Source organism: Palaemon carinicauda, chromosome 5 (genome assembly GCF_036898095.1).
Source record: "Palaemon carinicauda isolate YSFRI2023 chromosome 5, ASM3689809v2, whole genome shotgun sequence".
Lineage (NCBI taxonomy): Eukaryota > Metazoa > Arthropoda > Malacostraca > Decapoda > Palaemonidae > Palaemon > Palaemon carinicauda.
Window position 1 is genome coordinate 177,609,580 of NC_090729.1, and position 17,890 is coordinate 177,627,469.

The following is a 17,890-nucleotide window of genomic DNA, read 5'->3' on the forward strand; positions in this document are numbered from 1 at the left end:
GGTATGTAAGATAAAGTGGCGATATGAAATTTGACACTGCGAAGATATAATCATTAGATTTCACCTTTTGATATTTCAAACAAAAAACGGAACAGAAGTCTCTTCAGCATCAGTACGATGAATAAAAATAAAATGGAAAATTAATGTATTTTTTAGATAATCTAAAGTTTAAAAACTAAGGTTAGGAAATATATTCAACTTAACTGATATATATATATATATATATATATATATATATATATATATATATATATATATATATATATATATATATATATATATGTGTGTGTGTGTGTGTGTGTGTGTGTGTATATAATACGTATACATATATATTGTATGTGTATATATAAAAGCTCTCTCTCTCTCTCTCTCTCTCTCTCTCTCTCTCTATATATATATATATATATATATATATATATATATATATATATATATATATATATATATATATATAAGATTGGATTATACAAATTTTGAAAATAGCTTGAGGTTAATAAACTTAGTTTGCACATAGTGAATAGTAATAACAATACCAATTGGGTAAACGGAAACTATGATTTTGAAACTAGGACTGAAGGTTATAAAATAACGTAAAAGGGAAACATAATAATAAGTTCAAATGGAGATATTCGTAAAAATCTCTGAATAAAAATAAGAAATAAAAAAAAATCCTAGAGTGAGATCTCAATTTTCGTAAATAACAAAATCGACGAATCTATGAGCAAAATATAGTACTGGCAAAAATACAAGAAAAAGGTAAAATAATTGTTATTATCATCATCATTACTAGTGTACGCGACCCGTCAAAAATGACAGCTAAATATTTAGGTATGAACACACGCAGATTCAACTCTTCCCACCCCCTCCCTCTTTCCTAACTACAACATGCCAGTTGTGGTTTCATTGTGTATTTTTCGGGGTACCCCCTCTCACCAGGGTATGTCTACTCTCTTTCCCACCCCCTAGCCGAGGGAAGGGAAGAGACCGAGTTGTCATACGTTTGGCATTGCCACTCAGCGTGACAAGAAATAAACATATAATAGCCAGACACTTGCTCTTAATATATAGGGGAGGTTATTATTATAGAGCCCCCTCACACGATCCACCTTCGGCAAGATCTCTCGAAACTGGCCAGCGCCACAGCTGATACTGAACCACAATATGAAACACGTCTCTCTACTGAAAGCGATATCATAATGGCCTGTGGTGTCATCCTAGAATATCATCATTATCATGATTGAAGTTCGGTTTAGGTTATGGTAGAAAAATAACTATATTTGTTTCATAGTAAGTCAAGTAATAAGGTCTTCATTTTACCAGACAATGATATTAACAATGTAAAATCTTTTCATTTCACTGAATAAGGAATGAATGTTTTCTTTCAGAAAAAAATGAGTTAGTCAGAATTAGAACTTGCTCTCTCTCTCTCTCTCTCTCTCTCTCTCTCTCTCTCTCTCTCTCTCTCTCTCTCTCTCTCTCTCTCTCTCTCTCTCTCTGTGGAATATACAGAAGAGGTATCCCGCTTATCGCTTCCTTCTTGTTAGTCCTCTATGCACTATATTCTTCTAGATTTCGACCACTATACATACAAATAAAATTTTATTTCTAGGATCATATTTTGAATAATATGGCCACTGCCTTTCTTAGATAGTATTTTTATACGGAATAAAAATACATCAATACACATATCTCCATCAACACAAACCCCCTACTTAGATTGAACACAAAAGCATTCAACCCAATGACATTTGGTAATGTAACTGCCTATCAATGGTCATAAACAAAAATAAAACAACTATGATAAATATCGAAAGAATAATAATGAGAAAGCCTACCCTCAATTTAACAGGGGTACCTGGATTAAGAATTTATAGTTACAACACCTATCAACTACGACCAATAAGTTAAAAAACTTCAATAGCAAGTCTGTTTTATTGCTACTAGTACAATTGGCATTGCTTATCAGTTAAACAAATAGAAAAACTAGTAATTAAGAGCAATAAAATTAGAAAAAGTTAAAAGATATGGTCAACTTGAGTACTGCCACTTTTTATTACCAAGGTTGTAGCGCCACTTCATTGGGGTGAGAATTAGAGCTGCAATAAGAATGACAAATTTCTTTTGCAGCATTTATATTATTTCTAAACTTACAAATATAATTTTAGAATTGTAATTAAAATAATATCACAAAAGTGTATTAAAAGAATAATTACAAAAGGAAAAATTTATATTTTTAGTGTTCTTCCCAGAAGTCGCCATAATCCAGTGTAGTCCTGAAGTAATCCGAGGCTCAATTTTGAACATCACTAGGTCATTGTCTATTCATTATACTAACATGCCAAAGTACGGTGTATTATGTATGTATGTATGTATGTATGTATGTATATGTATATATATATATATATATATATATATATATATATATATATATATGTGTGTGTGTGTGTGTGTGTGTGTGTGTGTGTGTGTGTTTGTGTGTGTGTATTGTATATAGAGCAACTGAAAATTTTTTTTTTTTAATTTCAATTCTGGCTTCGTGCATATAATAGAACCAGACGAAAAGAAATGTTGGAGAAATGCATGAAAAGACAAAATATGCTAAAATCATGTTAGGATGATTTTTGAGAAATGATTTTAGAATACTCATTTCTTCTAGAAAATAAAGCAGTATACAGTTATAAATGTAGAGAAATTTTCATTACGATATCTGAGAAATATTTCTTGAATACTCGTCTTATCAAAAAAAAAAAAAATGTCGATTTTTTCCAGTTCACTTTCCTACACCAAAAAAAAAAAAAAAAAAAAAAAAAAAAACATAAATAAGAAAGTGAAAACGAACTACACAACAAAACATCCAGATAATAAAAGAACAGAAAACCCCTAAAATAGTAATTTCTCATATCTTAGTTTCGAATGCTAATGAAAGAAAACAAGGAAAATAATCAGGAAAAAACAAAGAGAATAAAAAAAAAAAAAAAGTAGCAGAAAAGTCAAAAGAAGGTGTTAGTGTGAAACTGTAAAGCTGTCACACGACCATCAAAGCCTTGATTGAGCCGAGACTGAGATCTTTATTGTCAGATAGGATCGAGCTCCCTTCTCTTAACCCCTCCACCCGATTCAACCAACCCCCAACAACACCCCTCTCCCCCCTTTCCATCACCATGGGTGACAGAAACATCACTGAAGGAGTCAACGGAATTTATTACTACTACTACTACTACTACTACTACTACTACTACTACTACTACTACTACAGTACAGTACATTACATTATATATATATATATATATATATATATATATATATATATATATATATATATGTATATATATAGATATATATATATATATATATATATATATATATATATATATATATAGATAGATATAGATATAGATATATATATATATATATATATATATATATATATATATATATATATATACATATATATAAATATATGATAATAATAATAATAATAATAACAACAATAATTATAATAACAATAATAATAATAAAAATAACAATAATAATACTGAGGAAGAAGATTGATTGATTGAATTAAAGTTTTCAGGCATCCTGACAGTGAGGAAGAAGAAAAAGATTTTGATGGGCAAAACTAAATATTACTTGAGTATTCAATCATCAACATTCCTTTTTCAACTGTTTATTGTAAAAAAATATATTAAATAAATTCAGGCTCATTTCAGTTGCTGCAAACTCGCATTCCAATAAGGTGTATGAAATGGCTATTGTCGTGGAAGTTTTCTGCGAACATGATGGCAGTCTTGCATGGATTATCGTGGAAATAAACAAACAAAACTATCTATCTATCTATATATATATATATATATATATATATATATATATATATATATATATACACACATATATTCTATATATATATATATATATATATATATATATATATATATATATATATATATATATAATGTGTGTGTGTGTGTGTACTTAGAATCGAAATCAACCCATCTCAACCATTACAGCTGATTGATAGATATGTAACATTTAGTCGTTTTATCTTGATTTTATCACTAACACTCGTGGTTTTCTTTCTTTTATTTCTTTTCAAATAAGCCATAAATACACTTCAATATCGAATACATTCTGCCACGAAATCATAGACCCAAAAGGAAATTACCTTAACTATATATATATATATATATATATATATATATATATATATATATATATATATATATATATATATATATATAGTATATATATAAGTATATATATACATATACATTTATATGAGTATGTATGTATATAGAGGCCAAAACCCAGATATGAATAAGGAAATGTCTGAGGCCTTTGTCCTCCTGTGGACAAGAAACAGTTGGACTTGTTGTTGTACACATACTTATATACTGTACAGCACACATTGATATGCATGTACATATAGAGGTATGCATACATATATATGTGAGCGTATGTATAAATGGATACATATATGTCTCTAAGTATACATATGATATACACAAATACAAAAATAAATGAAAACCCTAGCTGATTCGCTGCAAGAAGTATTTCTGAACGATAAACCCTAAAACACCTGCCAATCTAGAACACAATACGTTTGGCCATACACAGATAAAGCGAAGAAACTGTTGTCTGCCACAATAAACACTTGTAACACGCGTGTCAAGACGAAAGAAAAGAAACAAAGGAAAAGAAACAATGCACTTTAAAAAAGCGTCAGATTAAAGCGCATGAAAAACCTCTCAAAACAGGTATCAAATTCGCCAGTTCAATCCAGCCTTATGATAACATCGGACTCATTCTGATTCTGCAAGGAGACATGTTTCAGTATTCGAGAGTAGAGTTTTATATGCAAGTGTAGCAATAGTAGTAGTACTATTTTCGATTTCATTAAACGTTTCTAACTGCATCTTGAACTAAATACTAATAAATATATATATATATATATATATATATATATATATATATATATATATATATATATATATATATATATATATATATATATATACAATGTATATATATACATATGTATAATATATAATAATACACATATATATGTACTGTATATATACATACACATATGTAATATAATATATAATAATACATATATATATATATATATATATATATATATATATATATATATATATATATATATATATATATATATATATATATATATATATACAGTATATAAGTTAAAAGCTTTCAAGCCATAGAGGTAAAACTGGTCGCAAATATGTCTTAGAAACGTATTTGTAGGCAACGTAAATTATCAATCAATATGTTACCCACATTAAATTCCCTTCTTTGAGCAAAAGTAACAATAACAATAAATATCATTATGATAAAAACACCTTAACAAGAACTGTCGTTATTTTCATTGCTTTCAGATAAATACTTTAATCAAGAAGGCACAAATTATCGATTTTAAAATAATCTCATTTTCCTCATGAGTTTTTCATACCAATTAATAGTATTTGAAGAGTACATCAAAATAACTATGATTTTTTTTTTATTCCTTTAGTTTTAGAGTTGGAAGATCCAGGCCCACGTGGCTGGACTATGAAGCGTGAAGCAGATGATGATGACTGAAGAAGTATGAATTAAAAGCTCAAAATAGAGCCGACTGGCGAATTCTAACCGAGGCCCTTTGCGTCAATAGGCGTAGGAGGAGATAATGGGCGGTATTCATAAAGAAAAGGATATGCTTATACTTGCAAAATATGAAGGAAGCCCTTCTACTTGTATTCATAAACATTTCAAGCAAAAGCTTCTACCTTTAGAGCAAAAGCATATCCTTATAATCACATAAAAGTAAATGGTTATACATAAAGTAGACCCTTTACTTCATATAAAGAGCATATGCTTCGAAAAAGCTGAGTCTGGTCAGTAGCACACTGCAGTTCGAAGAGAAAGGTTGTTCTGTCCGATTCTCAGCACGATGGCAGATTTTGTGGATGCGAGGCATGTTAAACAATACATGCCCCGTTTACCCACACTTGATCGTGATTTCAAGATGTTATTCCGTTTTGAAGAACAAAATGTACAGTGGTTTGCGGACAGATATCTTGTCCACACCTGGAATCTCGATGAAATATCAAGGTTAATCCATAACTTGGTGATATGCATTTTACATTTGCTTTTGCATGTATAAACAGTTGGGAGAATACGAAGGCTGCTGTATTTAGGTATGTATGTATGTATGTATGTATGTATGTATGTATATATATATATATATATATATATATATATATATATGTGTGTGTGTGTGTGTGTGTGTGTGTGTGTGTGTGTGTGTGTGTGTACAGTACATGCAAATATACTGTATTCATATAATATATAAATATAGTTTATATATATATATATATATATATATATATATATATATATATATATATATATATATATATATATATATATATATATATGTATATGTATATGTATATATATATATATATATATATATATGTATATGTATATGTATGTATATATTATATATATGTATATGTATGTATGTATATATATATATATATATATATATATATATATATATATATATATATATATATATATATATATATGTATATGTAAATGTATGTATATATATATATATTATATATATATATATATATGTATTTATATATTATATATATGTATATGTATGTATATATATGTCTGTGTATATATATATATATGTATATATACACCGTATAAATATACATATATACACAGAATATTCATATACTGCAAGAGCTTATCCATCCATCCATATACCAAAGGCACTTCCCCCAATTTTTGGGGGTAGCCGACATCAACAAGAACAAAACAAAAAAGGGGACCTCTACTCTCTATGTTCCTCCAGCCTAACCAGGGACTCAGCCGAGTTCAGCTGGTACTGCTAGGGTGCCACAGCCCAACCTCCCACATTTCCACCACAGATGAAGCTTCATACTGCTGAGTCCCCTACTGCTGCTACCTCCGCGGTCATCTAAGGCACCGGAGGAAGCAGCAGGGGCTACCAGAACTGCGTCACAATCGCTCGCCATTCATTCCTATTTCTAGCACGCTCTCTTGCCTCTCTCACATCTATCCTCCTATCACCCAGAGCTTTCTTCACACCATCCATCCACCCAAACCTTGGCCTTCCTCTTGTACTTCTCCCATCAACTCTTGCATTCATCACCTTCTTTAGCAGACAGCCATTCTCCATTCTCTCAACATGGCCAAACCACCTCAACACATTCATATCCACTCTAGCCGCTAACTCATTTCTTACACCCGTTCTCACCCTCACCACCTCGTTCCTGACCCTATCTACTCGAGATACACCAGCCATACTCCTCAGACACTTCATCTCAAACACATTCAATTTCTGTCTCTCCATCACTTTCATTCCCCACAACTCCGATCCATACATCACAGTTGGTACAATCACTTTCTCATATAGAACTCTCTTTACATTCATGCCCAACCCTCTATTTTTTACTACTCCCTTAACTGCCCCCAACACTTTGCAACCTTCATTCACTCTCTGACGTACATCTGCTTCCACTCCACCATTTGCTGCAACAACAGACCCCAAGTACTTAAACTGATCCACCTCCTCAAGTAACTCTCCATTCAACATGACATTCAACCTTGCACCACCTTCCCTTCTCGTACACCTCATAACCTTACTCTTACCCACATTAACTCTCAACTTCCTTTTCTCACACACCCATCCAAATTCTGTCACTAGTCGGTCAAGCTTCTCTTCTGTGTCTGCTACCAGTACAGTATCATCCGCAAACAACACCTGATTTACCTCCCATTCATGATCATTCTCGTCTACCAGTTTTAATCCTCGTCCAAGCACTCGAGCATTCACCTCTCTCACCACTCCATCAACATACAAGTTAAACAACCACGGCGACATCACACATCCCTGTCTCAGCCCCACTCTCACCGGAAACCAATCGCTCACTTCATTTCCTATTCTAACACATGCTTTACTACCTTTGTAGAAACTTTTCACTGCTTGCAACAACCTTCCACCAACTCCATATAACCTCATCACATTCCACATTGCTTCCCTATCAACTCTATCATATGCTTTCTCCAGATCCATAAACGCAACATACACCTCCTTACCTTTTGCTAAATATTTCTCGCATATCTGCCTAACTGTAAAAATCTGATTCATACAACCCCTACCTCTTCTAAAACCCCCCTGTACTTCCCAGATTGCATTCTGTTTTATCCTTAATCCTATTAATCAGTACTCTACCATACACTTTTCCAACTACACTCAACAAACTAATACCTCTTGAATTACAACACTCATGCACATCTCCCTTACCCTTATATAGTGGTACAATACATGCACAGACCCAATCTACTGGTACCATTGACAACACAAAACACACATTAAACAATCTCACCAACCATTCAATTACAGTCACACCCCCTTCCTTCAACATCTCAGCTTTCACACCATCCATACCAGATGCTTTTCCTACTCTCGTTTCATCTAGTGCTCTCCTCACTTCCTCTATTGTAATCTCTCTCTCATTCTCATCTCCCATCACTGGCACCTCAACACCTGGAACAGCAATTATCTCTGCCTCCCTATCATCCTCAACATTCAGCAAACTTTCAAAATATTCCGCCCACCTTTTCCTTGCCTCCTCTCCTTTTAACAACCTTCCATTTCCATCTTTCACTGTCTCTTCAATTCTTGTGCCGGCCTTTCTTACTCTCTTCACTTCTTTCCAAAACTTCTTCTTATTCTCTTCATATGACTGACCCAGTCCCTGACCCCACCTCAGGTCAGCTGCCCTCTTTGCCTCACGTACCTTGCGCTTTACTTCCACCTTTTTCTCTCTATATTTTTCATACTTCTCTATACTATTACTCTGCAGCCATTCTTCAAAAGCCCTCTTTTTCTCTTCCACGTTTACCTTCACTCCTTCATTCCACCATTCACTGCCCTTCCTCATGCTGCCTCCAACAACCTTCTTGCCACATACATCACTTGCAATCCCAACAAAATTTTCTTTTGCTAACTTCCACTCCTCCTCTAAATTACCAGTTTCTCTTACTCTCACCTCGTCATATGCCATTTTCAACCTTTCCTGATATTTACTTTTTACCCCAGGTTTTATTAGCTCTTCAACCCTCACTAGCTCCCTTTTACATCCACCTACTCTATTCCCCCACTCTTTTGCTACAACCAATTTTCCTTCCACCAAAAAATGATCAGACATACTGTTAGCCATACCCCTAAACACGTGCACGTCTTTCAATCTTCCAAACATTCTTTTAGTTATCAACACATAATCCATTAATGCCCTTTCTACTACTCTTCCATTTGCCACTCTTACCCATGTATACTTATTTTTATCTTTCTTCTTAAAAAAGCTAGCACTTATTACCATCTCTTGTTCAACACACATATCTACCAGTCTCTCACCACTCTCATTTTCACCTGGTACGCCATACTTCCCAATGACACCTTCTACCTCTCCAGCACCCACTCTAGCATTTAAGTCCCCCATAACAACTACATAATTCCTTCTACCCAGTCCTTCTACACACCTAGTTAATTCATTCCAAAACTCATTCCGCTCTTCTTCACTTTTCTCACTACCTGGCCCATACGCACTGACAAACGCCCAACATTCCCTACCCAACCTAACCCTTACCCACATTAACCTAGATGATATCACCTTCCATTCCACTACTTTACCTGTCATCCATTCACTCAGCAATAAAGCCACACCCTCTCTCGCTCTTCCCCTTTCAATCCCAGACACTCTACCAGATATTTCACCAAACATCACTTCACCCTTTCCTTTCATCTTTGTCTCACACAAGGCCAATACATCCATCCTTCTACTTCTAAACATACTTCCAATCTCACATCTTTTACTCTCTATCGTACTACATCCACGCACATTCAAACACCCCAAAACTAGAGTGCGGGGAGCAGTCACTCTCCCCCCAGCTCCATCTCTTTGTTGCTGTCTCACAGGATACTTTTACAGGAGAGGGGGTTCCCAGCCCCCTCGTCCCGTCCCTTTTAGTCGCCTCTTACGACACGCAGGGATAACGTTGGCGCTATTCTAATTGTTTTATGCCCCCACAGCTTATATACAACATATATATAAATTATATATATATATATATATATATATATATATATATATATATATATATATATCGATTCGTACCAGAAATAGATTGTTCTAAATCCCAAGCCTGAAATAATTTAGCTGAAATCAACTATTTCAATTCGGTTTGCTTTAAACTTCAATTACCCTTCGCCCTTCGTCCGGGTATCTTAAAGTTTCCTTCAAACTGCAAAGTTGAGCGCTTAGCGTCTTCAAAACTTTTCAACTCAAATCCATAAATCAAATCACGTAGTTTATTATTATTATTATTATTATTATTATTATTATTATTGTTGTTGTTGTTGTTGTTGTTATAAAACAAGAATGGAATTTTTCGCGAGTCCTAAAAGAATTCGGAAGAACATCATCTCAGATTTCCAAATGGCTTCAGAAGAAATAGCCATAGACTTAGCATGAAATTCTGAATGCCTCCAGAACGGAATCTCAGAACGGTATTGGAAGAAAACTTTCCCGGATTTCCAAATGGCTTCAGAAAAAATAGCCATAGACTTAGCATGGAATTCTGAATGCCTCCAGAACGGAATCTCAGAACGGTTTCGGAAGAAAACTTTCCCGAATTTCCAAAAGTCTTCAAAGGACATAGCCGTATACTTAACATGGATTTCTGAATGACTCCAGAACTGAAATTTCCAGGAGCAGTCCTGAACAACTCCTCCCCGAGCTTCAAATGACTTCTGAAGACCTGATCTTCATTTTTTCAAACGTAGCCTGCAACACCTCACATGATCTGTATGTAGCTGGCGAAATCTAACCAAGGAATTGCGCGTCAATAGGAGTAAGAGGAAATGAGTTGATGACTGGGAGAAGGATTTCACTTAACTCACAGAGATCGCGTTCTGGCGGAATAGGAAGCTGCCGGTAAGGATTGTGTGTTACTTCTTCAGAACACCATCAACTACAGATGGTTTTGGTTGCTGCCAAAGTTGCCGATCGTTTGTTTTATATCGCCCGACCTATAGAAAGACATGGGATCTTCCGTTGGCAGCTGAGCTTTGAAGATCATAATGTATGCGCCTTGAAGGAACTTTTGCTTGGGCTTTTGCGACGATGTCTTATTAAAGAAGACTCTTGGAAAAAGTACGAGGCTTTGTATCGCTGCAAAAGCGGATTGCGGGGAATGAGGATGGAGGTAGAATGGTTCAACTGAACGGTGAGTGACGTGTAGTTCAACAGGATTGTCCCAAAATTCGCCATTGAAGTAAGGACATATCCAGACGACATTGGTAAATATATCATATTGCACGTCATTTACTTTGGCATGATAGTGTATGCGGAGAAATCGATAGTATTCATCTCTTTACTCATTGCCCAGATAGGTAAAGAATAAATGCCTTCGATTTCCCTGAGGAATCTGACAAAGTGAGGACTCGCGGCACTGAAATCTCTTTTGAAATCTAGAAGGACACTGACGAACTAAGGAAACGAGAAACTGAAATCTCGACAGAAACAGATAATCTAATGAAAGAAGATCTTGAAAACTAGAAGACAGGAGAGAACAGCGAAGAGGAGCCTCTAATGCCAGAGGTAAGACACCTAAAAATAGAGAGCCTCTAATGCTAGAAGTAAGGCACCTCAAAATATAGATCGAAGACCCTCTAATGCTAAAAGTATGGAACCTAAAAATATATGTCAAAGAACTTCTAATGCTAGAAGTGTGGGAGCTAAAGAGAGAGGTCAAAGAATTTCTAATGTTAGAGGTGTGGGAGCTATAAAGAGAGGTCAAAGAACTTCCAATGCTTGAGGTAAGGGAGCTGAAAAGAGGTCAAAGAACTTCTAATGCTAGAGGTGTGGGAGCTAAAAAGAAGTCAAAGGAATTCTAATGCTAGAGGTGTGGGAGCTAAAAAGAGGTCAAAGAACTTCTAATGCTAGAGGTGTGGGAGCTAAAAAGTAGTCAAAGAACTTCTAATGCTAGAGGTGTGGGAGCTAAAAAGAAGTCAAAGAACTTCTAATGCTAGAGGTGTGGGAGCTAAAAAGAGGTCAAAGAACTTCTAATGCTAGAGGTGTGGGAGCTAAAAAGAAGTCAAAGAACTTCTAATGCTAGAGGTGTGGGAGCTAAAAAGAGGTCAAAGAAATTCTAATGCTAGAGGTGTGGGAGCTAAAAAGAGGTCAAAGAACTTCTAATGCTAGAGGTGTGGGAGCTAAAAAGTAGTCAAAGAACTTCTAATGCTAGAGGTGTGGGAGCTAAAAAGAGGTCAAAGAACTTCTAATGCTAGAAGTGTGGGAGCTAAAAAGAAGTCAAAGAACTTCTAATGCTAGAGGTGTGGGAGCTAAAAAGAGGTCAAAGAACTTCCAATGCTAGAGGTGTGGGAGCTAAAAAGAGGTCAAAGAACCTCTAATGCTAGAGGTATGAGAGCTAAAAAAAATGTCAAAGAACTTCTAATGCAAGGGGTGTGGGAGCTAAAAAGAGGTCAAAGATATTCTAATGCAAGGGGTGTGGGAGCTAAAAAGAGGTCAAAGAACTTCTAATGCAAGGGGCGGGGGAGCTAAAAAGAGGTCAAAGAATTTCTAATGCAAGGGGTGTGGGAGCAAAAAGAGGTCAGAGAACTTCTAATGCAAGGGGTGTGGGAGCAAAAAGAGGTCAAAGAACTTCTAATGCAAGGGGTGGGGGAGCTAAAAAGAGGTCAAAGAACTTCTAATGCAAGGGGTGGGGGAGCTAAAAAGAGGTCAAAGAACTTCTAATGCAAGGAGTGTGGGAGCTAAAAAGAGGTAAAAGAACTTCTAATGCAAGGGGTGGGGGAGCTAAAAAGAGATAAAAGAACTTCTAATGCAAGGGGTGGGCAAGCTAAAAAGAGGTCAAAGAACTTCTAATGCAAGAGGTGTGGGAGCTAAAAAGAGGGCAAAGAATTTCTAATGCAAGGGGTGTGGGAGCTAAAAAGAGGTCAAAGAATTTCTAATGCAAGGGGTGTGGTAGCTAAAAAGAGGTCAAAGAACTTCTAATGCAAGAGGTGTGGGAGCTAAAAAGAGGTCAAAGAATTTCTAATGCAAGGGGTGTGGGAGCTAAAAAGAGGTCAAAGAACTTCTAATGCAAGGGGTGGGGGAGCTAATAAAAGGTCAAAGGACTTCTAATGCAAGGGGTGTGGGAGCTAAAAAGAGGTCAAAGAATTTCTAATGCAAGGGGTGTGGGAGCTAAAAAGAGGTCAAAGAACTTCTAATGCAAGAGGTGTGGGAGCTAAAAAGAGGTCAAAGAATTTCTAATGCAAGGGGTGTGGGAGCTAAAAAGAGGTCAAAGAACTTCTAATGCAAGGGGTGGGGGAGCTAAAAAGAGGTCAAAGAACTTCTAATGCAAGGGGTGGGGGAGCTAAAAAGAGGTCAAAGAACTTCTAATGCAAGGGGTGGGGGAGCTAAAAAGAGGTCAAAGAACTTCTAATGCAAGGGGTGGGGGATAGATGTCGCCAGCGAGGCTTTGGGGAAGGCGCGGCGGCGTCTGTGTTCTTTCTGATGCGTAAACTTAATTAAATACAAGTAAAAAAAGGGCATTAAATACGTATTATAAATACTAAACTCTTTCTTATCTTGACAACACAAATGAAATCTTACAAGTTCCAGCATGTAACTAAGCGCTCCCGAAACACGAGTCAACCTTTTACTTCTGCTTGGACGATATCCTCGCAAGTAAATGGTAATCATTATGAATATGGAAATATAGATTTGCTTATACTTCTACCTTTTGTTTCAGAGAATTACCTTGTACTTCTACCTTATGCTTACAAGGATATCCTTCATTTTTATGAATACCTCACAATGATTATAGTTTTACAGCCAATATTCTTTCCTTGCATATTAATCCTCAAAAAGAATCCATTGAATGATTTCCAGTTCGCTTTATTCTTCACATGCGTACTAAATTAAAAAAAAAAAATAAATAAATGAAATAAAGAATTATTCAAATTCGAATCTATTTACATACTGAATCCTCTTCAAAGACTAAACCATTTCAAATAAACTTTATTCACTTTATATGCATACTTTTTACCCGGTATATTTGAAAAAAAAAAAAATAATTTACGTAATATTTCAACAGATATTTAAAGACATACTATTCCAAAATAACATTTTTGTTTCGAATATCTAAATCCCCTTATATAATCGTATGATTCCAACCCAACTTCAATTACCCATTTAAATTCCCCTTCTTTCCCCACAACGAAATAAAGTATAAAATCTTGAACACAACTTAATTCCCCTCATTTGTCATTATTTTTCCTCATCCCACCATGTCCTTCCTCACCGGCATTCCCTTCCTCATACATTTTAAAACAGACCACCTTGCTCTTTCATCTTCCCCTGCAGACACCTAACATACAGTAGGACCTCCCCACCATCCTGCCTACCCAACCCACGTCCTCAAATCCCCCTGCTTCCCCTAGTGCAACGATCGCCGGGTCGCAGGATAACACGGACCCCTTTTGCATCTTAATCACCTTGTTTAGCACTTCAGGGGAGGGGAAGTAGTAGGTGACCCACGTCTCCTAATGGGAGGCGACCTTTAGCGTGTGCGTTCGTGTGTGTGTCGTCTCTCCTCTCAGCAGGATGATGGGAGAAGGGTGGCACATAAATAAAGACTGCGATGACATAAACAAGAGCAGATGGTTTAGTTAAATTTAAATTTTTTTAGGAGATGATTTATAGCTATTGAATTAATGAAGATTTAAAAAAGAATAAAAACATGTCTAAATTTCTAGCATAATAAGTTTAGCCTGAAATCATGTAATTGAAGGTTAAAGAAAATCATACTATCGAAATTATATATTGAATTCAGAAGAGCAGACTTCAAAATAAAATAAACGAAATATAAAAAGTTTACTTCAAAATCAGTATCAACTATAGTTATGGTTGCAAACATCAAGAATATACGACTTATTAATTAAAAACTTTATCACTGGAATCAATATTATAAAAACTACGGTTCAAATTTAAATTCAAAACCACAGGAAAAATAATCAATTAAATGAGCAAAGTATAGATTATCTAATAAAAGTTGGAATTTTGATGAAATTTCATAAATAATTTAACTAAATTTCTGAAATTGACAAGTCATATTAAGATTTAATTACTATTCTATCTTATTTCTCTTACTGTTTTTTCAAGTTTTTATAGTTTATATGTGAAAGATCTATTCTAATGTTGTTACTGTTGTCAAAATATTTAATCTTAATCGTTATTTACTTCTCTTGAAGTTTATTTTCTTATTTCCTTTCCTCACTGGGCTATTTTCCCTATTGGAGCCCTTGGGCTTATTGCATTCTGATTTTCCGGCTAGTATTGTAGCTTAACAAGTAGTAGCAATAATAATAATAATAATAATAATAATAATAATAATAATAATAATAATAATAATAATAATAATGGGCTTAAAAATAAAAGTTCAACAAAAGCGGGTGAGATTCAATTAATATCAAATAGAGTTGGCTTAAACAAAAGACAACACAAAATTTAAAAAATCCACCCCCACCAAAAAAAAAAAAATAAAAATAAAAAAAAAATCCCAATTTGGAATTCAAAATTCAAAGACTAACAAAACCAACAAAGGAATCTCGAACACTTCGAGTCCTCTAATTAAGAATTCCAACAGCGCTCGTGATCATGTTCAACGGTTGTACAGCACAACATTTATACAGTTGGAACACGTGAAGTGCAAAGACAACCGTGTGAGCACCGTATCGTATTACCTCACATGTGCAGTGCTTGATCAGTTCCGTTGATAATGATTAGAAACGACAGGTCAACCCTGATGAAGGCTAGATGCCTTCTATTTTAATGCGGAATCATATTATAGGGAGACTCTTTAGCTAGCTATGGTAAGCATCTCTTCTAGGAGACGGACACTCCAAAATCAAACCATTGTTCTCTAGTCTTGGGTAGTGCCATAGCCTCTGTACCATGGTCTTCCAATGTCTTCAGTTAGAGTTCTCTTGCTTGAGGGTACACTTGGGCACACTATTCTATTTTATTTCTCTTCCTCTTGTTTTGTTGAAGTTTTTAGAGTTATTATATAGGAGATATTTATTTTAATGTTACTCTTCTTAAAATACTTTATTTTTCCTTGTTTCCTTTCCTCACTGAGCTATTTTCCCTGTTGGAGCCCCTGGGCTTATAGCATCTTGCCTTTCCAACTAGGGTTGAAGCGTAGGAAGTAATAAAAATAATAATAGTTATCGTTATCATTATATTTGTAAATCATATAAAAAATTATAACATTCCCAATAAAATAAAGACCATAATTTTAACCCATATAAAAAGGATAATCTCCCTTATTTAAGAAAGAGGAAGTGTCGCTTTATATTTCTTTCCGGTCACGCTTAGTGGAATTGGCAGACATATAACTACTCGGTCTCTCCCCGTCTCATGGGTAAGTTGAGAGGGAGTAGTCATGCCCTGGTGAGAAAGGGTACCCTGAAAGCGAGAGGGGTGGGAAGGGTTGAATCTGCGTATGTGCGTGTGTGCATATTATCTATATATTTACCCGTCAATATTGGACTGGTCGCGTACACTAATATCAATATAAATGTAAAGATGAAAATCAAATTGATAATTAAATGCATAACAGTTAAAAATTTGAGTGTCACATACAAAAGCATTGCAGTAAAGACGTGACAAACTATAAATAAGCGGAGAAGATTGTGTTACAATTTATAAAGTTCTTGAAAAAAATACTTCCTCCTGCTAAATTAAGGAAGTACATAATGGGGAAAAAAAAAGAAGATAAATAAAAGAGAACTCAAAAGTAAGGTAATAAGGGAGTCAATGGTCTATCGATCATTCAAGTTAAGCTACATAGAGTATTAGGCGTGATCAGTGCCAGGATGGGTGACCACCAATGAAAGCTCCTTTATGAATATAGAACCAAGTCAGCTAACTAAAGGAGAGAGAGAGAGAGAGAGAGAGAGAGAGAGAGAGAGAGAGAGAGAGAGAGGAGAGAGAGAGAGAGAGAGAGAGAGAGAGAGAGAGAAAATGTAAATCAACACTACATTATCAAGGGTGAAGATGCCCAAATGATAAACGAATTTTAGCATTGGAAACAACTTATCTAGCCAAAACACGTAACGAAAAAAAAGCATCTGGTCAAATTGCATGTTGCAAGGGAGCGCTGCATTAGTCTGTGTCAGCTAATGGGCTCTGGGAGAGTGTTGGAACTGCGTTTGGTGATTAATCAAGCGGTCAAGTGGAGTCTTCTGAGAGCCCTTCATTTGCTTTGGAAATTCACTCGTTCATTTGTTGAAATAGGACAACCGACAAAGTTTGCTGCCATGTTTCCTACGTTTCAACGTCAGTGTAGTTTTGCTTTCAAGAATTATTTCTCTGCCATAGCCTCTGTACCATGGTCTCCCACTGTCTTGGATTAGGGTTCTCTTGGTTGAGGATACACTCGGGCACGCTGTTCCATCTTATTTCTCTTCCTCTTGCTTTGTTAAAGTTTTTTATACTTTATATAAGAAATATTTATTTTAATGTTGTTACTGTTCTAAAAATATTTTATTTTTCCTTGTTTCCTTTCCTCGCTGGGCTATTTTCCTGTTGGAGCTCCTGGGCTTATAGCATCCTGCTCTTTTTCACGAACATTCTTTCCCAGTTGCGAACGTCAGTAAGGTTTTTGAGACAATGTTTTCCAGCAACAAACCTCCATAACAGTTGTACATCAATCATTTTTCTGGAACAACGTTATCTTAATTTTTTAGCGTCAGTGTACCTTTCCATCTCAGTGTTCCCTT

The 17,890-nt window shown here is 35.1% G+C and overlaps 1 protein-coding gene across 1 annotated transcript in view; it reads right to left on the bottom strand.

Annotated features, from left to right (window-relative positions):
* LOC137641628 (extracellular matrix organizing protein FRAS1-like) overlaps nucleotides 1-17,890 on the bottom strand; it is a 344,509-nt gene that overhangs the window by 304,961 nt on the left and 21,658 nt on the right. The window lies entirely within an intron of this gene.